General features: G+C 31.6%; 1 long non-coding RNA gene and 1 pseudogene across 2 annotated transcripts; both read left to right on the forward strand.

Moving 5' to 3' along the window:
* The first annotated feature begins 350 nt into the window (after positions 1 to 350).
* LOC143565831 (palmitoyl-acyl carrier protein thioesterase, chloroplastic-like) lies at positions 351 to 24,679 on the forward strand (annotated as a pseudogene). Its single transcript, XR_013141136.1, has 6 exons — positions 351 to 659; positions 2,090 to 2,220; positions 3,319 to 3,432; positions 23,868 to 24,036; positions 24,129 to 24,200; positions 24,275 to 24,679. The product of XR_013141136.1 is annotated as a palmitoyl-acyl carrier protein thioesterase, chloroplastic-like (transcript).
* LOC143565822 (uncharacterized) lies at positions 18,394 to 21,705 on the forward strand. Its single transcript, XR_013141135.1, has 2 exons — positions 18,394 to 18,481; positions 21,506 to 21,705. It is a non-coding gene; the product is annotated as an uncharacterized LOC143565822 (long non-coding RNA).
* Positions 24,680 to 24,945: the final 266 nt, after the last annotated feature.

The following is a 24,945-nucleotide window of genomic DNA, read 5'->3' on the forward strand; positions in this document are numbered from 1 at the left end:
ACCACCCCTCCCCCCTAAGAGAATGATCCTCAACTAGGAACCAAACTTTGTTTGTATACTTAAAGGGTCGATATTTGCATACTAAAAGGAAAACTTTCATTATCACCTTAAATCTGAATCACCAAATATTCGACTCCGTTGATACCTAAACTTCATGTTTTTAACAAAGTTTTATCCTGTTTTACTATGTCCCAACGTTGGATCCCTTGTATTCATCGTACAAACATTTTCTATAAGAACTCCCCAGCACCCTTTCTATTTCCAAATTAATGGTCCGTCGCGGGTTTGAACTCTAATTCAAAGCTTTTACTGTTTTCATATTTCAAACATGGCAACCCTTTGTCCTTCCAATGTACCCAGTTGGTGGGGGCAACTACAGTGACGACTTTCTGAAAGTTTGTGGTTTCAAGATCAATAGAGCTTCCACCGCCACCAAGACTGGGTGGACTACCATGTCAGCTGCCCCGGTGGCAGGTGTAAGTGTGAAGGCTGTTGAGGAAAGGATGAGGGACCCGACTCGAAAACAATTTAGGGACCCTTTGCCACTAGAATTTGCCATCTTGGATGGTCTCGGTTATAGACAAACAATTGTTGTTCGGTCCTATGAAGTTAAACCCGATAAAACCATGACTCTTGAAGTCATTCTTAACCATCTTCAGGTTCAGTTTGTGTCAATTTATAAGGGAATAGAAAAAAATTTTAAAATCGGAAAACAAAGAAGGATAAGATGGATAATAGGATAGAGAAAAAAAATATTAGAAAAATAGGAGATCCGCCATTTGAAATTGCGGATCTCAACAAACATGTAGGGCCTGTCAGATCTTGTCCGGTGAGGTGGACGACAACCATGAGATCCGGCATTTCAAATGGCGGATCACGAATATTTTATTCGTGTTCCACCATTTGAAATGGCGTATGTCAACTTTGATGATACGTCAGTTTGACTGGCTGGTCACAGATTTCAGAGTAGGCTACCCATATGTGTAAAAGTGAATTTTGTTGAACATCCGCCATTTGAAATGGAAGATGTAATCCTGACATCCGTCATTTCAGACGAGGATGTGAATAGTGATTTTGACTTATGACAGGCAACACACATTCCCTTTTAGTTTGAATGCTTGTCTCATTTTTTGCGAACCGCTCCCATCCATATAATATCATATTTTTTTGTATTTAGAATATTAAATAAATAATGCATTTTAATTCCATTAATAAATAACAAATAAAAAAAATCTTTTAATATTACGTTTTTTATTTTTTATTTTTTAAATAACCATATTTCGAAAACTAATAAATAATAAAAATAAAAAAGCGTATTTTGTCAAAATTACATCATTATTTATTAATGGAATTAAAATGCATTATTTATATAATATTCGGGATACAAAAGAATATGATATTATATAGATGGGAGCAGTTTGCAAAAAACAAGACAAGCATTCAAACTAAAAGGGAGTGTGTGTTGTCATGTCATCAGTCAAAATCCCTATTCACATCCGCCATTTGAAATGGCGGATGTCAGGATGACATCTTCCATTTCAAATGACGGATGTCCAACAAAATTCAATTTTACACATAGGGGTAGCATACTCTGAAATCTGTGACCTTCCAGTCAAACTGGCGTATCATCAAAGTTGACATCTGCCATTTCAAATGGCGGAACACGAATAAAATATTTGTGATCCCCCATTTGAAATGGCGGATCTCATGGTTGTCGTCTACCTCACCAGACAAGATCTGACAGGCCTTACATGTTTGTTGAGATCCGCCATTTCAAATGACGGATCTCCTATTTTTCTAATATTTTTTTCTCTCTCCTATTATCCATCTTATCCTTCTTTGTTTTCCTATTTTAAAATTTTTTTCTAAGGGAATAAGATAAATTAATTATTGAAACCTATAGTATTTAAGGTTTTCGTATTGAGTCCAAAAGCCCGGGTTGTTACCTCTATATATTGTAACCCTTTATTGGTTGCATTTGCACTGTATGGAGATAAACCGGACCCGTGGACTCAATATTAAAACCCTAAATACTATAGGTTCCAATAATAATGATCTTGGTAGTAACTTAAGACAAACATACATACAGGAAACTGCTTTGAATCATGTACAGATGTTGCGTCTTGGAGATGGATTTGGTGAGACTCTTGGTATGATGAAAAACAATCTTGTATGGGATATTACAAGAATGCAAGTTCAAGTTGATGAGTATCCCGTATGGTAAGCTTTTGCTTTGATTCTTTATAAACACTAAATATATTCCATGCTTTATGTTGCAATCACGATGTGTAACACTTATTGGACATTTTGGTTCACAAAATACAATAGATATGAAGGTAATAGGGATTTTTTGGTTTTAACTTCATTTTAATGTGTTTGATTGGGAAATTATTTGAAGTATAATTTAAATTAATTTATTCAAATTCCTTCATGTAAAAGAATTTATTTATTTATTTTTAAATTTGATGTATATACGTGTGGGCTTTCGGGGGCAAAAGTGAAATTGCACTAATTTTGACGTTATTTTACTAATATCATGAAAATAACGTTAAAAGTGACAGAAAGTTTATCATGCATCATGTGGTGACGTTGATAGCTGAAAGACAATGGTACATGCATCAATCGGCCGGTGTCCGAATGACTGAGTGTTATGTACCTTATGTCCCCCTCAAACCTACCATAGCTTTGTTGTTCGTGAGATTTAGTGAGTACGATGATACTGATGATGATGAATTTAACCTAAGTAAATAGAGTCTTTGACCACTCACCATCGTTGTATCCACCACCCACCCCAACCACCGGCCTCTTCCACCACCATCATGCCCTAGAAACTTCGTTGCCTTTTATCTCGGCCACCCCCTCAACACCATTCTGAACACCCTCTCTATCAACGCCATCACGGACATTGTTACCATCTTTTACACCACCCCAATTGTGGCGATGGTGAAGCTACTAACACCAACAACTACCGTGGCGAGGGTGATTGGTAGGTGGTGGCACACGCTATGTGTACGTTTGTGGTGATGAGGGCTATGGTGCAATTGGTAGTTGGTAGCCGCAATGATAAATATAATTATAACTATGACTTTGATTTTTTTCTTTTTTTTCTTTGTCACCCAAATTCATAAAATTTAAATTTCTTTTAAAGATTCCAATTTCGGTTAAATCTCAATTCTTTTTCACCAATTCAACTTCATCGAAATTCATTCAATTTCTTTATGAAATTTAACTCCATTATATATCTTGAACCAAACACATTCTTAATAACTTGGCATAAGCAAGAAAGTGATGACTATTTTGATTGATGGCTAATGGGAGGGGAGAGATACTGGAAATCCACACATGGATTGGAGCGTCCGGAAAAAATGGAATGCGTCGAGACTGGGAAATCAAAAGCCATACAAGTGGCATTGTTTTCGCTATAGCAACAAGGTATTTACAACTTATATATCGTTTAAATATTATAAAAAGGCCCTTTATCTTATAAAGCGTGCAAAGGACAAAAGGGCCTTGTTTGGCAGTGACAGTGTTAATACGTTCAACTTCATTCGTGCATTTATTAATGAGTATAAAAAAAATTACATGTTTGTGCAACTTACATAAAAATTACACAACCTAAGTCTATTATTAGCGTGCACCTGATTAACAACTTATAAAAATAATTATGCAACTTATATAGATAATTACACAACTTATATGATAACAACGCAACATGTTTTCGTAATTAGACATGAACATGCCATGTTACACGCATAAATCTATTTCTTTCATTAAAAAAATATAGCAACAATGTACTCAAATTAAAGAGAGTAAAATGCTCGATTTTATGTATTATATATATATATATATATATATATATATATATATATATATAGGGTTGAGTTATAATAAGAAAATTAGTTTTCCTAAGAAGGATAGGAAATAATCTTGTCCATTCATTTTAAAATTGAATGGTTGTTATTAGATTAGAGAGACCATAAAGTGTAAAACAAATGTAAGGGCATACTAGGGATACACATTTGTTGACTTTCTCTCTCCACATGCAAGGCACATGTCAAATACTCCCATCATTTTAAAACGCTCATAACTTTTTTATACGACATTTTTTTTTCAAAACAATTTCACCATAATAACGAGTGTTTTTTTAATCTTTTATATGAGTACCATATTGCTATATAAAAATAAAAAAAATTTCGTGGGTTTTTTACAAAGTGTGTTTTATCAAAATTGTGTTTTACAAAATTGTGTTATACAAGTGTGTTTTATTTTTTCATAGTGTTTTTTGCATTGTGTTTTTTACATTGTGTAATTTAATTGTGTTTTTCATTGTGTTTTTGTCATTGTGTTTTTATTTTCATAGTGTTTATTCCATTGTGTTTTTTACATTGTGTCTTTTTCATTGTGTTTTTCATAGTGTTTTATTTTCCGACAAAATTTCCGAAGACTTTTCCGGCAAGGTGGTGGCGGTGGGCGATGGTGGTTGTAGGAGATAAGTGAAAATTTAAGTGGATTTTAATTAAGTGGGTTTTCAATATTAAGGTATTAGACAAAAATACTCTCATTCATAGCCTTATTAGGATAATCAAACTTCTTATTTGATCTTTTCTATATATATATATATATATATATATATATATATATATATATATGTAGGGTTAATGTAAAAAACAATATTTTTGTGAGAAGAATAAGAATAGATCTAGGCCCTTGGATCTATTATCTAGTTGTTGAGATTGGTAGTTTCTAAATAATTGTATTGTTTCATATTTACATTGTATAGTGTAATATTTAGGTGATTTGTTTTATTTTAAAGCTCTTCTCACACTTCTCACAAAACACTTGTTTTTTATTTGAACTCTTTTCTATATATATATATATGGTAGGGTTAACGTAAAAAACAATAGTTTTGTGAAAAGCATAAGAATGGATGTAGACCTTTGGATCTAGGATCTAGTGGTTGAGATTGGTAGTTTCTAAAAGTTATATAGTGTCCTATTTACATGGTATAGTGTCCTATTTAGGTGGTGTATTTTAGTTTAAAGCATTCTCACACTTCTCACAAAACAATTGTTTTTTATTTGAACTCTTTTCTATATATATATATATATATAGGTATTGGATCATTTCAGAAGTTTTTTTACAGCGAGAAGTGCGAGAAGTAAAGGTGTAACTCCATTAATCCCTAATTTCACTCCCTTTCTTATGTGTAGGTGCGTTGTGTAGGTGCATATGTAAGTGTGTAGATACGTATGTTTGTATATGTGTATGTATGTTTGTATGTGTGTAGGTACATAGGTTTGAATGTGGCTTGGTACATTTATATGTTTGTAGATAGGTTTGAATGTGTAATTAAGACATAAATACAACCAACCTACATATATGTATCAAACATCATAAGAAATGGAGTGAAATTAAGGATTAATGAAGTTATACATCCACTTCTCACACTTCTCGCTGTAATGTCACTTCTCGCAAGATCCATCCCCTGTATATATATATATATATATATATATATATATATATATATATATATATCGTATAAAAAATTACTAATGTTTTAAAAAAGTGCAGGATTTAAAAATTGTCTAATAGTTATACGTTATACCAACGCACATTTTATTGATTTTTGATCTAATGACTGAAAATAATTCTAACGCTTTATATGATAAGTTTACTTTGTATCCAAAATTGTATATATTAAACAAAAGGCCACTCAGGTCACTTGTCTTTTCCATATTCTCTTCTTTCTCCCACCCCTTCCTCATGTATAAACACACATCTTTTTTTAATAATGGTATACTAGGGTATAGACCCGCGGGTGGAATAACATGTCACTATACATAATCAATTTAAACATATGTTTAAGTTAACATAATACTTGTTCATAATTTGTTACCAAACTGTTATAAATTTACATTGTATGTAGATTCAAACTTCAAAATTACAATAACTTAATTTAAACCGAACCACCAAAAGACATTAACAAAATAACTAACCATGTTCTTTGATATTAAAACATCATCAAAGTCTTCAAAAATTATACCAACACAAACTTCCATTTCCTAAACACCTGGAAATTTTTAAAAACAACACGATATTTAATTAAAATAAACTTAACATAACAACATGTTTAATAATTACTAACATCTAAGCATTACTAAGTTGTTATGTACAACTAACAAATCTAAAGTTCATAAATATACTTATTAGGAAGTCTAAAAAGATGTTGACAATATACTACTTTTATTAAATCTATCAACAGTATCTAAAACATTTATATATTACCTTTTACTTCATCATCGGACAACAAACTCTCGGGATAATCATCATAATCACTTTCATAGTTTGCACATTCGGCTAGGGTATAGACCCCTGTTATACACGAGTGGAAAACATGTCAACAAACATAATAAATTCATATAACAAATTCAAGCACACAAAACTTCTTCAACTTTCGGATCAAAATGTTAATCATTTACAATGTCAAGATATTAAAAGTTTAAGGTTACAATAAGTTAGTGTACACCAAACCACAAAAAAACATCAACAAAAAGATCTAAACATGTTCTTTCATATTAAACCACCATCAACTTCTTCAATATTCTAACAAAAGAAACTCATTTTGCTTCACCACCTGAAAATTTAAAAAAAACAATATTATTCAAATTAAATATATCATTAAAATAATAACATGTTTAATAATGAAAGCCCGTATTACACACGGATGGAAGTTATAATAAAAGTAAAAAAGATATAACATGTAATACGTAAATTGAGTTATATTCTATAATGATTTTTATTTATAACTTTTATAATAAGATTTTGATATATTTATACAATATTAATTATAAACTATAATTTGCAAATCAAACATTGGTGTTTGATTTATTTAAAACAAAACATTCATACCAATATCATTATACATTTTATGTTTATAAAAATAACTTTTAGAACAAAGTGTTGTCACATATTAAAAATGTATTTTTATAACTTTGGAAGAATTGGAGACGAAAACTCAAACAATGATGTAAAATTTCAATATCTTTCAATGGTTAGTAACTTGTGTATCATACGCGTGAAAATTGTATATAAATATATATATAGCGACAATGATAATAATAATAATAACAATAACAATAATAATATTAATAATAATAATAATAAAAATAATAATAATGAATTGATAGTGTAATATTTATAAGAAAAAATAATTTTACATTCATTATAAGGTATTTCATTGTTGTGTTATTAAAATAAAATAACATACAACAACAAATAACGTAAAATATCAACTTAAACATCTTTCTAACTTAATCCATGAAGCCAAAAAGATATATGAATAAAAACTACATCATGACATATGAAGTCATAAAGTCTTGTTTATTAAACAATCATCGAAATAGAAAGAAATGTGTTGTAATTTTTTATACTTACAAAGAAAAAAACTAAAATCACTACAAAATCAATTCAATGCATTGTTAATAAGAGAAATAAAGGTACAAATACAATTCACAAACTTATAAACAAATCATAGATCTCTATGTATATCCTTGGAATGAAAGAATGAATTTTATGATAAGAATTATATAAAGATAGTCATCATATTAACACTTTACTACTATTATGCTCATAACAATGCATAAATTAAGAATCTGAGAGTTTTATTTTAAGCAACATTTTTGACATAATTAAAATATTTTAATATAATCTTGAACTATTCAAAAAAACGTTAAGTTAGAAAGTATTTTGAGATTTAAAAACTTTTAATGCGAGTTTTATTTTAAGCATCCATTTTGACATAATTAAAATATATTCATCTGATAACTATTATACCCAAAATTATGCATAAATTAAGGAACAAATGGTTTTATTTTAAGTAATAGTTTTGACATAATTAACATATTATCATATTATTATAATATAATATTGAATTCAAATTCAATTAGAATCGTGTAGCCATTAATTGGTATTTTAATGAAATTTAAAAAAAAATCTTGATAGTATTTTGATATTGGAATATTTTTAATGACGGATTTTTAACTTTAAATAATATTATGTAACCATTAATTTGTATTATAATGGATGTTTAACCATAAACTGGAAATTATTTTATGTTAATATATATATTATAAATTTAGTAAAATGCAAATGTCATATTTATATAAATAAGAATAATTTTACATAAATTGTGAGACATTAAATTGTTATGTAAATTCAAATACAAAACCACACAAACACTAGCAAAGATAAATAAAAAGTTAAAACCTTTTTATAACTTATAACATGAGAAAAAACACATATTAATTAAAATTAAGCATCTAATTAAATCAACATCCAAAAATTGCATCTATAAGGAATACTTCAAAATACATGAAGTTCGAGACCTGAAAAATTACAAAACATATTAGTAAATATAGGGGGGGTAATAATAGTATTTTCGTGTTTTTATCATAAAATCGGTTGCTAAATAAGTATATATATATGTGTGTGTGTGTGTGTGTGCGCACGCGCACGTGCACGTGCATGTGTGTTAAAAGGAAAATCAAACCCAAGCTGACCCATTAAAAAAATATGTATTTAACTCTAAAAAATTTTGAAATATAATTTGTTATTATGGAAATGTCAAATCCGTTTGAAACTAATTTATTAACTGTTTAACAAAAATAGTTTGTAAAAACAATCAAGAATTTAATTTGTTCTTATTTGAAATTCAAAATTTTGACCACAAATTAAAACATAGTTAAATTTGTTAAACAAAATACAACAAATTATATATACATAATATAAATATAAATATCAAACGTGAATGAATAACTTAAATGTGGACATTTTGGTATTGTAATTATAAATAATTCAAACATTTAACAAAGATAAGTTTATAAACACAGTCAAGACATTAATTTGATCAAACTTGAAATTCCAAAGTTTGAACATAATTATATATTTATGTCTTGTGAAAAATAATTTTATGTACATGTATCACTATCAAATATTGTTTTCTTTTTAAATTACCATAAGTTTGAACATTTAGAATTCATGATTTTAATATTATTGTTATTACTTATAAATATCAATATATAAGAATGGTCAAATTTTCTAATTTCACCGTTGATAAGTTGGAAATAAATTAATAAGTTGGAAAACAAAAACAAATATATCATACAAAAGTTAAATTAGTTGTAAAGAAATTGTGAAAATATAGATGATTTAAACACTTTGAAGAATGCATGGCTGATATGTCGTTTATATAGTCATTAAATATTATAAGGTTATTTTTGTTAACTTTCATTTAAATAAAAATGGGTATAAATGCTAATTAATTTTAAGATTAATTTTATTTTATTTTTAGCTTAAATTAAGGAAGAGTTAAATGCATTATAATGGAATATATTTTGTATTTAAATCTGTGTTTGAAATCGTATTTTGATATAAATTTGTAGGTAAATAATGTAACATAATTGAAATCTTAAATTTAAATTAAATCTTATTTAAATTTATTAAATAACTATAACATATTTAATGAAGAAAACATTGTATTTATAATTATAATTTTTTAAATGTTACCAACTAAAGTATAAATAATAACTTTTTACAAACATTAACAAAATATAAACATATTAAATAAATAGAAACATACAAAGATTATATGAAATAAAACACCAGCATGAAGATATTGATTTTGAGTTATAAATTTGTAAGTAAATTCTGAATATAATTGAAATCTTAAATGGTATTAAAATTATTAAATATTGTTTGAGACTTTTTACACATATAATTATAATTAAAATTATGTAGTAACAAAAATTATATATTGTTGAATAAATTGTGTAAATTAATATTATTATTTACAAAAAAATGCATCATATCATGGATAAAAAGTCAAAAATATTACATGGTAAAATCTTTTGTGGCATATTTTTAGGATTCATTTCACATATATACTCTAAAGATTAAATATGGAAGTTGTAATAATGTTAATTAAAATTGTGTAATAAAAAATAATATATTTTTTTACTGTGTTGATTTAGTTAAAACGTTAGAAATTATGATTATTAAAATGAAACTCTATAAGTTATGAATTCATATTGTTTTGAGAATCAGAATTTGATATATATTTTATTTTTCACATCTAGAAATAAATATATTAATGAATTTAGTTGAAAGTGACATAAAATAATAATAACTTGAAATATTTAGAAATATTTATTAAAAATTATTTTTTTTATTTAAGGCATGAATATTGGAAAATTATAAAATGGTCAATTATTCATTAAAATTCGGTAATTTATAAACTAGTGAAAGTCAAAATATATAACATATTTTTGTAAACTTTATATAAATGGTGAGAATCCGAATTTGAATGGTTAAAATCGGTTTCTAAAATGTCATATTAAATGTATATTATTTAAAATGTAAAGTACGATAATATTGGAAAGTATAATAATGTTTTAAATTGCGTTGACATTGGTGATTTAATTGACAATGATATTAAATTTCAAATGAATCAAAATTATTAAAATAATATAAATGGACTTTGACCTAACGATACAAGATTGATTATATTAAAATCAAATAAATTACATGAATTGTGAAACATACATCGATAATAACAAAAATATACATTAATATTAAACAAAATATAAGAAATCGTATCAACAAATCCTCAATCCATGAAATTAACTATATCAAGTTGGAGACATAACCTGAAATGAGAAACTTAAATATTAATATTAATATCACATAATAAATAAATTACCAATTATGGAAGATTTGAATTATGTAAACAAATGTTCTAATTGATAACCGTAATATTTGAATCGTGTTACCGGAAAAACGAAATAGAGAAAATCTCCATTGTATCTTCGATTTTGATATAAAACCTAAAGAGATTATAAGAAAATCATATAATAGTTAATATGAATATAAACAAAAACGAAAATAGATATAAAATCTTACCGAAAAAGATATTCAATCTTACCGAAAACCGTAATAACTTCAAAATAGAATTCAATCTTGGATTTTGATATACAACCTAAGAGACTATAACAAAATCATATAATAATTAAAATATATATAAAATCTTACCGGAAAAAGATATAATCTTACCGGAGCCCGAACTTCCATGGTTTGTGCATGCTTTGTTTCACATACGGCGTTAAAAATTTTAAAAACTAACAAAGTGAGATATTTAAAATAAAGCATGTAAAACAAACCATGGAAGTTTTTTATGGTTGAAGGAGTTCCCTGCCAAAAACAAATAAAGACTCATCTTAGTGAATACAAGATAATAAAGCAAGTCTCAATTCATAATTTTAAAAACTGTTGAAATATTTTTTTAACAATGGTCGTCTTTTTTTTTCCGAGTAAAATGAGCTCAGCTTGGAATGAGTTTGATCCGAATCGGGTTGATCTGAATGAGTATTGACGATGAGGCCGATGACGAAGAAGATAGCCGATTAGAACAATAACTATTGCTGCTGCTTGATTACGAAGGAGAAGAGGTCGATTGGAACGCTTATTGGAACGACGAAGAGATGAGGCCCGAATGATTATGATTTTGGATATTTAATATTTCAGATCTACTTTTTGAAATGGAGAGAAACGATGAAAGGTCTGCTTTTGAAATAGAGAGAGAGATGTAGAGGGAGACTGAAACTTTCTAGAGGAAGATTTCCATAAAGCTTCCTGTGAAAGCTTTGTTAAATAAAAAAAAAGAAGAAAGACGTAAATGAAAACTTGATGACTGCGCTGAAAATGTGGACATCATAGTTGAGTGACATGTGGCAAATACGTATTGCTTTAATAGTATTTAAAGATTTATAATAAAAGTTATAGTTGTACTAATAAAACACATTTACTTTAAATTATCTCTTATTTTAATTAACTTTGAAATTAACTTATTAGACTTCTATTTACATTCAAATAGTAAATGAAAATCAAGCGATGTGTGTAAGTACACATCTCTTTTTTAATAATGATTATTTATAATAAAATTTATAATAATTAAACACATTTACTTTAAATTATCTCTATTCTAGTAAACTTTGAAATCTAATTATTGAACTTCTATTTTCAATCAAATAGTAAATGAAAATCAAATCCCGTGCGCATATATATATATCTATAATATATATAAACGAAGACCCAAAAATTCTATTTGTCGCGATGTGGTCGCTCCCCCTTTTTTTGGAGTCACCAGATTTGCTTGATTTTTAAATGGAGACTTCTCATGCATTTGACCCGAATTGACGGGTATGGGTCTTACCAAACCCATATATTTCTTAAACGAGTTATAACATCTCATTAAATTAAAACTTAATATCACCAAATATTTGATGTAAAAATCCTATAAAATAGGGATATATTAAAAATTAATATATGATACTTTTAAAATATATTATTATAAATAAGAAACAATTTTATGGTAAAAAAATAAACGGGTCCTGAGTCCCATCAAACTCATATAGCTTTTAAACCGGATTATAACATCTCATTTATTTGTAAAACAAATTAATATCAAACCGTAAGTATATCATTAACTTTCATACAATAAAAAAATAAAAATTCAAAAAATAGATAAATATTAAAAACAAATAATATAAAACGACCACCGTAATACGGGGGATAAAAACTAGTCTAACTATATATATAACTGTCTACCAAAAAATTCTATATGTGTCGCTCTTACGTTACTCCCCCACCTTTTAGAGCCACCAGATTGCTTTATTTGTAAATTATGAGCTCTCATTATTTAACCTGGTTTGACCCGAATGGCTGTTACACGGGTTATAACATCTCAAATGACTCTCTTTATTATTTGTGAAACCTTAAAATCAAATACCCATCTTATCTTATCAGACTCCCTCTCATAAAAACCTCCGTCTGTCCCTTCTCCGCCTCTATGTTGTGCAAGTGGATGAATGAGATTGAGGTAACTTTACCCGATGTAACGGTAATCACCGGTGATCCCGGTTCGTCTCTGATTTATTTATTACTGTTTCATTCTGATTAGGGTTTTGTTTTAATCATCTCTGCCTTACAATTGTTGTTGCAGGTTGGGATTAAGGCAGACAACAACTGAAATCTTCACAATCACTAAGTTACTATGATTTTTATAATAAGCGCTTGATTGTTTCCTATATAATTTTTGGTTGTATTGGGCATTTTTGTTGGTTGAAGTTTGATTGCTCTGTTTTGTTAGTTAGTTAGTGCATTAGGAAGTCCTGATCTTTCAGTCTACAGTCTACGGTTATGGTGTATAGGTTACCGTTTAAGGTTTGTTGTATATATGCATGACTATTTTGGCCGAAATAATTTTATGTTAATTGATGGCTTTCGATTGTTAATTAATTGATGCGTTTAGGTTACTTAATTGATGTGTCTAGGTTGTCGTTTAAGGGTTGTGTTGTTATATGTCATTTGTTATATAATAATGTTATCATTTTTTTTGTTTGTAAACCCTAGGGTGTTCTTCTTTTCTATTTGTGTAATATCGGTTTAAAATTCAACAATATAGGTATTTGCATAGTATTACAGTGTTTTAGAGAATTTTCTTATTTTTGTGTATAAACTCGCTAAAGGTTAGCAAACATTACTCATATAATTACAAATAATGACCTCTCATATTCAACCATATAAAACTATAGTGTCATCGTTATTAATGCACTGTTTCCTTTTATTTTGGTGGGTGATGTTTCTAAACTTATGGTTGAACTTGATTAGAGTTTGAGGTTTATCAATGATAAGTGCAACAGGATAAAGATGGTGCAACTATAGGAATAAGTTTTATCACTAATAAGTGGGCCCTGAGATATTTTAAGTTTTTAATAGATGATAAAGAAAGTTTTTGAACTTACAAAGATACTTAGTTTTTGCATTTGAAAATTATTATAGATATTTATAAGTTATGTTGTTCATTTGTTTGAGCAGTGGCCTTCCTTAAAATACCCCATGGCTAGAACCTTCAATCGTTCTATAGAACTTGAAGCACCCTCCTTAGTGAAGGTTATCTTTCAAATATATGATATAATGTATATTATATATGTTCTGTTGTCGTTTTAAAGTATATTTTCCAGATTGGAGACAAGGTTAAAAAAGGTCAAGTTGTATGCTGGTTGTGTGCATTACTGAGGGAATGAGATTGAGGTAACTTTATGTACTTTTTTGGTTTTTTTTCTCTCTTACATTTTTAGTTCAATATTTGTTTATATGACACTCCCAACATGTTTCATATTTAAAACAATGTTTCAAAGACTATCTTTATGTGTGTATTAGAGATTGGCTGAATGATAATATTAACCCAAATTTCATGGTTTCTTTTATACAACAACCAAGATGTATTTTTTGAAGTTTATGCATACGATTCATGTGAGTTGTTGTTCTCATAAGCTTAAATCAACTTTGGCAGTACGATTGATGTTGTCGTGGATTAGTGTAGGGGTATGGTACTAAAACCCGGTTCTACGACCCTAAATCTATTATGTTTGGCTTATTTCATTACATGGACTAATACGATGTTATTGGGCCGAGGGGGTTTTGTGGAGGTAACCCTAACTGGGCTAGGCCCATTAGGGTACCATGATGGTGGCCATGAGACTCTATATAAGGAGGTCTCCACCTCCTTATCATGCGTCATGCTCAATAAGAGCCACCACCACTTTTTGTGTCTGTAAACAAGAAATCCTCAGGATATCTTAGCAGTCGCCTCCACACCCCCGAAACCATTGCAGGTCACGGCATTGCAGGTCGCCGGCGCAGCCGCTGAAGAAGAAGAAGATCAAGACGTGGTTCGTTCATCTCGAAAATCCGTGGAAACATCGTCATGGATCAGGTAAGATTCATTTCGTGCTTCGACATTGGCGCCATCCGTGGGACGGCAACGAACTGCCCTTCGATCTTCATCTCGGCTGTCAGATCTCTCCCAAGAAAAACGCAGATCTGGAAGTTTACAGAAAAAAGGCTTCAAAGCTTGTTCTATTTAAAGCTCAAAAAGATCCATAGATCTAAAAAGAGGCTTCCAGATCTAGGCAAGAAGGAAAATCCGTGATTCGAATGATCAGATCTCCGAATATGTGAATCTGTGATTCAGGATCTCCGAATCTGTGATGGTTTTAAATCTGCTCCGAATCTTCAGATCTGTCCAGATCTGATTTACAGATCTAGGTCTAGATTACAGACCTGGATTTTAGGTCTAAAGTTGCAGATCTGACTCTTAAATTGCAGATCCAGAAGTTACTAGACTTCCGCCGCCATCACGCACGCCCGGGGGTTCTCACTCCGCAGCCGTGCATGTGCCGCCGCAGAAACCACCATCTGGGTTTTGCGCAAGAGACCTTCGCCATGCACACGCACTTGCGAGTCACCACTCTATCGCCGTGCATGCGCGCATCAGGCTACGCGCCAAAACTTCAAGGTTGGGAATCCTCCTAATATCCCATATGGCTACGCGCCAAGATTGGGAATCCTCCTAATATCCCATATGGCTACGCGCCAAACTTCAAGGTTGGGAATCCTCCTAATATCCCATATGGCTACGCGCCAAGGTTGGGAATCCTCCTAATATCCCATATGGCTACGCGCCAAACTTCAAGGTTGGGAATCCTCCTAATATCCCATATGGAGGTTGGGAATCCTCCTAATATTCCATATGGCTACGCGCCAAACTTCAAGGTTGGGAATCCTCCTAATATCCCATATGGCTACGCGCCAAACTTCAAGGTTGGGAATCCTCCTAATATCCCATATGGCTACGCGCCAAGGTTGGGAATCCTCCTAATATTCCATATGGCTACGCGCCAAACTTCAAGGTTGGGAATCCTCCTAATATCTCATATGGCTACGCGCCAAACTTCAAGGTTGGGAATCCTCCTAATATCCCATATGGCTACGCGCCAAACTTCAAGGTTGGGAATCCTCCTAATATCCCATATGGCTACGCGCCAAACTTCAAGGTTGGGAATCCTCCTAATATCCCATACGGCTACGCGCCAAGGTTGGGAATCCTCCTAATATCCCATATGGCTACGCGCCAAACTTCAAGGTTGGGAATCCTCCTAATATCCCATATGGCTACGCGCCAAGGTTGGGAATCCTCCTAATATCCCATATGGCTACGCGCCAAACTTCAAGGTTGGGAATCCTCCTAATATCCCATATGGCTACGCGCCAAACTTCAAGGTTGGGAATCCTCCTAATATCTCATATGGCTACGCGCCAAACTTCAAGGTTGGGAATCCCCCTAATATCCCATATGGCTACACGCCAAACTGCAAGGTTGGGAATCCTTCTAAGATCCCATATGGCTACACGCCAAACTTAGGGGTTGGGAATCCTCATACCATATGTTCACGCATCACATATGCTCACGCATATTACACATGCTTACGCATCACATGCTTACGCATCACATGCTCGCACATGTCACAGTCTACACGCACGCGCACGCAACATCTGCGCGTGGCGCATAACACAAAACCAAAGTCTACGCGCACGTGCATGCAACATCTGCACGTGGCGCGTGACATAAAGTAGCCCGTAAGTCGCCTCACGCGTTGGCTTTATTATTCACAGCTCATAAGACGCCTCGCGCGCAAGCTGTTATTATTCTTATGGCCCGTAAGTCGCCTCACGCGCAGGCCTTTATTATTCACACAGCTCATAAGACGCCTCGCGCGCAAGCTGTTATTATTCTTATGGCCCGTAAGTCGCCTCACGCGCAGGCCTTTATTATTCACACAGCTCATAAGACGCCTCGCGCGCAAGCTGCTATTATTCTTACAGCCCGTAAGTCGCCTCACGCGCAGGCTTTTATTATTCTTAGCTCGTAAGTCGCCACTCGCGCAGGCTCTATTATTATAGCTCGTAAGTCGCCTCGCGCGCCAGCTTCTTTATTTTTTTTACAGCTTGTAAGCCGCCCCACGCGCCAGCTTCATTATTTTACAGCTCGTAAGTCGCCTCGCGCGCCGGCTTCTTTATTATTACAGCTCGTAAGTCGCCATGCGCGCAGGCTCTCATTATTCTTCAGGCTCGTAAGTCACCGCACGCGCCAATTTTATTACTTTCACAGCTCGTAAGTCGCCTCACGCGCCAGCTCAATTATTATTCTTATAGCTCATAAGACGCCTCTCGCGCGCAAGCTTTATTACTTTCACAGCTCGTAAGTCGCCTCTCGCGTTGGCTCCATTATTATTATAACTCGCAAGTCGCTTCTCGCGCCAGCTCCACTATTATTATAGCTCGTAAGTCGCCTCACGCGCGAGCTTCATTATTATTATAGCTTGTAAGTCGCCTCGCGCGCAGGCTTTTATTACAACATGTCACCATCATGAAGAAAGCCTCTCAAAACTCAGACAATAAAGACAAGGCCAAAGAAAAAGGAAAAAACCGCCTCACACCTTATAAAGTCCAGCGCTCCACCTAGACGCTTGCGCGCCCAGGAGCAACACTGGACTTCGGGGGGCTTGTAGGGGTATGGTACTAAAACCCGGTTCTACGACCCTAAATCTATTATGTTTGGCTTATTTCATTACATGGACTAATACGATGTTATTGGGCCGAGGGGGTTTTGTGGAGGTAACCCTAACTGGGCTAGGCCCATTAGGGTACCATGATGGTGGCCATGAGACTCTATATAAGGAGGTCTCCACCTCCTTATCATGCGTCATGCTCAATAAGAGCCACCACCACTTTTTGTGTCTGTAAACAAGAAATCCTCAGGATATCTTAGCAGTCGCCTCCACACCCCCGAAACCATTGCAGGTCACGGCATTGCAGGTCGCCGGCGCAGCCGCTGAAGAAGAAGAAGATCAAGACGTGGTTCGTTCATCTCGAAAATCCGTGGAAACATCGTCATGGATCAGGTAAGATTCATTTCGTGCTTCGACAATTAGCGATTCTGGCGATTCAGATTTTGAATGCTTTTTTATCTGCAAATATATAAAGAACGACTGCATATATTTGTCATATAGTTTTTTGGTTGGAGATATCTTATATGAGGAATGGTTTCAAGTAGGATTTATTAATGACACATGGGCGGTTTTTTCATTATGCATACATGAAATGAAAAATAATATTATATAGTGCATGCTATTTCTAGAGATAAAATCTTGATGAGTTGTAACTGTAACAATAATTAAATGTTTTTCATTGACAGATTGATAGATTAACACCTGTAATGGTTTTTACCGTGACTACTTTTCTTCCAACAAAAATTACAGACCAAAGATGTGGACTGAAGCCTGGACATGATGGTAATTTATCTATTTTTGTTTTTATTTGGTTGATTTATGTTTAAAAAAAAGAATAAATCAAGTTCAATGGCTCACTTTGGAGATGCAGTTATTTATAGACCAGCTGATTTGTATTCAATTGCTAAGGTAATTAATATTTTGACATCATCATGGAGGAACTAATTTTGGATGGACTGCAAGTAGCCCGTTTGTTACTACAAGCTACGATTATGTTGCTCCCCTTGATGAATCTGGTATGTTACGAGCTAAGATTCTTTTTGATACTCTTGATAAAAAGGGTATTGTGGACATTTCACATAGGCAAACCTTTAGCTATCATCAACATGACCATGACTTAGAAAAAAATTTTAGGGGCTATTTGGGATTACTTATTTAAACAACTTATGTTTATAAACAGATGCAGATACTCAACTTAAGAAGTTAAAATAAAGTGAGGCATGTCACATATATATAACAAATCCATATACAGCTTGATTGTGAGTTGTTTATGCAACGATAATAAAAATTAACCCCTTTGACCCGTTTGGGGTAGGGTAATAATAGTATGATTATGTTATGAATCGTTGAATACAAAGAATTTAGAGAAAGACATTTGACAACACTCGACCCCTTTGAGCTGGTTGGGTTGGTCTAAACATGTAATTTCTTTTATGGGACGAGTCGGGTTGGATTGGGTTGGTTTGACTCGGTTGGGTAGGGTAACATGTCTAAATATTGTTCATTTCAAAGGTTTTGAAGTTATAAATTGAAAAAGAAAATAAAAAACCTACCTCACAAGACTTTATATGAAGTGCACAATTCACTTTGAAAGTCAAAATGAGCCAAGCAATGCAACCGAATAGATCTATGATTTGTTGTCTTTGAACTGTTTACCAATAACAATATCTTGGTCATATAATCTAAAACATATCACAAGAAAATTACCATTTACTTCTTAATAGTGAACCTAATCCTCTCACTAAATGATAAAAATCTAATACATGTTTTGAAAGGCAAAAGGATGATTATTAGTCACTGCTCATTGATTTGCTTATAAATTTGAGAAAAGAAAACATTTAATTTTGATATTACAATTATTGTATAAATTAGTTTACATTTAGTTATTTTCGTATCTTATAGCAAGAAGGTAAAATTTTGAGCAGCCAAAGCTACATTACATCATCAGTGGCATCAATATTACTATTTTAGCCTTCAAATCTAAAGTTATTTATAATGTTGAATGTCACACCCCAACCTACGGCGGAAATGCCGGGGTGTGGACTGATTGTCACAGCTCGCAAGGTTACTATCACGCACAATTATAAATTTAAATATCTATTTATTTAATTCAAATAACACCATTATTCATTACAAAAAAAAAGAAATCCAAAGTAAACAAAACATTAAATAAATCAAATGAAAATTTAAAGTCTCAAATAAACTCTTCTAGCATTAAGTCCTTAAACAATTCTTCTAAGTCCATACTTCACATCAAACGGTGACCTGCATATGCGTTGAAAATAATATAGTTTGTCAACACGAGGTTGAGTGAGCAACACACCAGTTCAGTTATACATATGTAATAAAATACGTAGCTGCAACGAGTCAAATGAGATTAACAAATCAACCAATGAGCAAATAAAATGAGATGTCGAAAAGCACAAAGCTAAATCGACTAGCGTATGATCATACTATTTTCTGAGATTATGCTGGACCTCTCCGAATGCGGTTCACATTGAGCACATAAACATATAGCAAGTAGGGCATGAGATTAGTTAACACATAAGACAACAATTGCAGTTTTGTGTATAGATAAAGTGTGAAAATATAATAAGTTACGCATATGTCCCCAAAAGTGATAAAACAAGTAAAAAGGGGGAATGTGGTACTCACCTCAAAGATGAACGAGGATGGTTAAAGTAGCGAGAAAGAAATAAGAGGATCACTCGCGAATTTTAACGCCTAAGAGAGTAAATTATGTGATTAAAATAAGGGTCTTAATTACGACGCTAGTTAAACGATAACCAATATTATATTTATTTAGGGATTTAATATTTAAACTATTACTTTGATTTAAGAAAATATTTAATAAAACGTTAGTTTTTAAGTAAAAATCTTCTTTATATATTTATGTATCTTTATATAAGAAAAACGTATCTTTATTTATATCTATACATATATATGAATATATATATATATATATATATATATATGCATGAAAACAAGTCTTAGAAAATATATGTGAACGAAAACGAATATTAAAAGGTCGGTTTTTAGTTTAACAACTTTGTTTAATCATTATTATTAATATTAAAATGGATTATTAATTTAAAAAGCATAAAACAATTATTTACCAAAAAAAATCGGGGTGTGAGAGGGTCGAACCCGTGACCTCTGCCTCCCCCAACATGTATGCGTTACCAGCAGACCAGATTAGATGAATGCGAACATGAACAGATTCGAAAATACATAAATAACTAAGCTGTTCATCCCCAAATTGATTAAACAAACCCTAGAATCGGGTTTGTTCAAATCAGATATAATTGGTTAAATTGATTATGGGGTTAACGAAGAAGATGAATTCGCGATTCAATGCATACCTTTAATTACGTTATACGAAGAACAAAAGAGGGGAGATGAAGCGAAACAGAGCCGACGCTAAAGGGGTTATGAACGAGCAATTATGGGTCGACTGAATTCAATTAAATAGTGGGGTTTTGTCGGCGATCGAACAAGGAAGGTGTTTATACAATTAATTGCAATATAATTATCGATTACGCGTTAAATGGTTGATGATTTGTGTCGGCTAGGTTTAAAAAGGAAAAACGAATCAATTGTTGTTATTACCTTAATCAAATCGTCGGTGAGGCCGCGCCTACCATACACAAACGATTTCCTAATTTAAAAGTTTGTTATAAACGATCTTGGACAGCTAATTAGGTGATTGTTTGATTTGGGTACAAGAAAACCCGTTAAACAATGATATGAGTAAATGGGTTAACCAGATAATGGAAATGGGTTATAATGGAATTTACATACAGGCCCCTCAAGCTTGGAGCTGGACACAAAATGGTTGGAAGTTTATGTGTTAGGCTAAAAAGAGTAAATACATTAAAGATATTTTTTATAAAAATAAATTATTAATTAAATACTCAATTTAGTTTGATAAGCTCGATATGTTTAATAATCCGAACCTCGAATCTAGTCGGGTAAAAGTACAAGTTTTGAAAACCCGAGTTGTTACATTGAACCACGTGTTTCAAGGTGAGGATGATGAGGGTGAGGATGATGACGCTGAAGCAAAGGATGAGGGGTCGCCAAAGAAAGTAATGTGATCAAAACTGTTAGCATTCTACATGGTTAGTTTTTTTAAGGTCTACAATGACAGACAAGTCTAATAGTGTATCCGAACAACTGTAACACCTAAACATGAGTGCAGTATTGTTTGTATGGAAGTTTGTTTAGATTTCCCTTTGTACTTTCTCCTATGTGTATTACACGGTTTTGTATTACCCGTGTTGGTTCGGTCAACTACATCTCACTATTCAGGAATGCGTTTGACGATTTCCTAAGGTAGCTATTAACCTTTCTCAAATGTGTGTATAATAAGGAACCTCCCTGTTGTTTTCCCAAATTTTTTTTTGAAACGATCGTTAAAATTTTAAAGGGTAGAACCGTTAATATCAGTTAAAAAAGTCGCATGCAAGAAGATTATTATGTTGAAATATGCAATCTCACTAATATAAAAAATAATATATTCACAATAATATTAAAAAAATTAAAATAGCCTGCGTGTTAGCTAGTGTATATATATATATATATATATTAATAATAGTTTATTTATACAAGAATTTAGTATACTAATAAAACATATTTACATTAATAATTTTTATTTTAATAAACTTTGAAATCTAGTTATTGAACTTATGTTTTTAATCAAGTAGTAAATGAAAATCAAACCCCATGTGTAAATACACATCTCTTTTTCAACATTGATTTATTTATAATAAAAGTTTTAATTATACTAATAAAACACATTTACTTTAAATTATCTTTTATTTTAATAAACTTTTGAACTTCTATTTTCAATCAAATAGTAAATGAAAATCAAACCCCGCGTGTAAATACACATCTCTTTTACAAAAATAATATATTTATAATAAAACTTCTAGTTATACTAATAAAACACAGTTACTTTAAATTATCTCTAATTTTTATAAACATTGAAATCTAATTATTAAACTTCTATTTTCAATCAAATAATATATGAAAATGAAATTATGTTAAATAGAATTATTGTATTTAGGAAACCCAGTTATGTATTACTCCCTCTGTTCCATTATAAGTGTCCTAGTTTGATTTTTCAAGTTTTTCTTGTTTACCTTTGACTGCCAATATTTTTGTTTGTGTTATATAATACTTGATGTAAAATATATGAATGGATTGGGTTTTAAATGTATTTTACATTGATATAATTTTTATCAAGTATTATATGACACGAACAAAAATATTTACGGTCAAGGTTGCAAAAGAAATACTTGAAAAGTCAAACTATGACACTTATAATGGGACAGAGGGTTTTATATATTTTTGAATTTTTTATTAACATCATTAGTATATGTCATACGTTTTTCACTTGTAAGATATAATCTACATCTATGCTAGATAAATAAATGATCTCTCATGTCACGTGTCGTTTTTATATTCCTTCTTACAATTTCTTTCCATTAAATTATTTTTTTAAAATCAGTTTTATATGTAATAGGATTTTTCACCTATAAGTTGTACTAAAGACTTCAAAATTTATATATCGATATTTTTCGTCCTATATATTACACGAGTTCTAAGATAGTGTGTTAATTTAATTATATTTATAAAACTTTTATTTGTAGGTTTTGTATTTTAAATCCTTGAAAAGCTTTCTAAATCGTGTATTTGTTAGATTAAAGTAATTTATGTGTATACAAAATCAATAATCAGATAAGATAAAGTTTTTGAAAAGAACCAGAAGGTTTTTATTTTGAAAACAAAGTTATAATAGTGTAAACAACATACCAAATGAAGCCTTTTATACATGGGCCAACCCATTACAACGATTATGATCAAACGTTATAAATCTTCGTGAAATAGCTCAAAAGTTGAGTATAACAATTGCAATTACATCAATGGAAACTCATGAAAAACATCATTGAAAAGTTACTATTGTCTTTGTAACTACTACACATAGTTAGTATTGAGCATCGTTATAACTATGCTACATTACTACAGCTTCGTAGTAACTTACCACCGACTATTGGTTTGTCACTTTTCATTAGCACCATCCTAGCCAGAGGCGTTTCTCCGAAACCCCCATGGGACGCTTGCCTCCTTGGAAGCCCATGCTTCAAGGGCTACGCCTATTAGGACCTTAGAGGTTCGTTATAAGCGATCAAAACAAAAAAAGTATTGAATGTGTATACACACTTCTCCTATCTTGAGTCAATGTGTATTGCAATTTCTCATGTGATATTAAAAGAATCCAATTATACAAAAGTGATATTGAGTATTGAGAACACTAAATCACTAATTCTATATGTTATTAAATATTTAACAAATTAATCAATTACAACTTTAAGTATTTTTGGGATTTTAATTATGTAGCACACGGGTGATGATAAACGAGAAAACACGAAGACTCTCGATGATGCCCGATGATCTTCGTGCAGAAATCTCACCATGGTTTACTGAAAGACTAGCCATCAAAGAAGAATTACATGAAAAAGTTGACAAGTTGGATGATAATGCAAGATACGTTAACCTGCAGTTGCATGTAAACAAGAACCGTCACTTTAAATTCACTATAACTTTATTCATTATACAACGTCAGTTTGATTTGACTTACTTCCATGTTAATTTTTGCAGCCGAAGAGGAGCGATTTGGATATGAACAATCACATAAACAACAATGCTAAGTATCTCAATTGGATGCTTGAGGTAACAACGATAAACTCTATCGATCATTTTAAGAAAAAAAAAACGACTAGTAAAGATCTTGTTCTATGTTTTAGGCAATCCCAGATGAATGTTTGGAGAATTACCAGTTATCAAACATCATACTAGAATATCATACAAAATGCTAGAGTTCAGATTTCATTCAATCTCTATATGACCCTAAAGAAGTTGGATCCGTTAAAGCTTTTATTCAATCTCTATGTGACCATGAAGAAGTCGGAACCATTAAAGATGGAGTTCAAGACAATAGATATGCAAACTACATTGATAGATATTTGATTGATGTCGCGCCTATGGAAGGTGCTATATTAGCGAATTGCTTGATGAACGAACGGACGATTAGATATACCCACCTTCTACAAGTCAAAGAGTCAACAAAATGTCAAGAAATTGCTAGAGGAAAAACGACATGGAAGAAAAGGAACAATGAGCATTCGTTTTATGATGAATGTTATAATTAATATTCATCAAACGATAGGAAATGAAGGGATGTTTGGATGCACAAACCTTAGGTGTGAATGTGTGATGCATTATGATGATGTTTTTATCTACATGAAAGTTTGCGTTCATATAAAGCAAACATAAATATTTAAAGGAAATTAAAGAAACACCAATCCATCCCTCAAGGTCTAACACGTTAGTCCGATTGATTAGGATAAGTATTCCCCACGATGGGTTATAAAACCTTCCTTGGCGCAGATGAGTATAACCTACAAAACAGAACACC

The sequence above is a fragment of the Bidens hawaiensis genome, unplaced genomic scaffold (assembly GCF_021521415.1).
Source record: "Bidens hawaiensis isolate Kalapana, Puna unplaced genomic scaffold, B.hawaiensis_p1.1 tig00022545_1, whole genome shotgun sequence".
In the NCBI taxonomy this organism is placed as follows: domain Eukaryota; kingdom Viridiplantae; phylum Streptophyta; class Magnoliopsida; order Asterales; family Asteraceae; genus Bidens; species Bidens hawaiensis.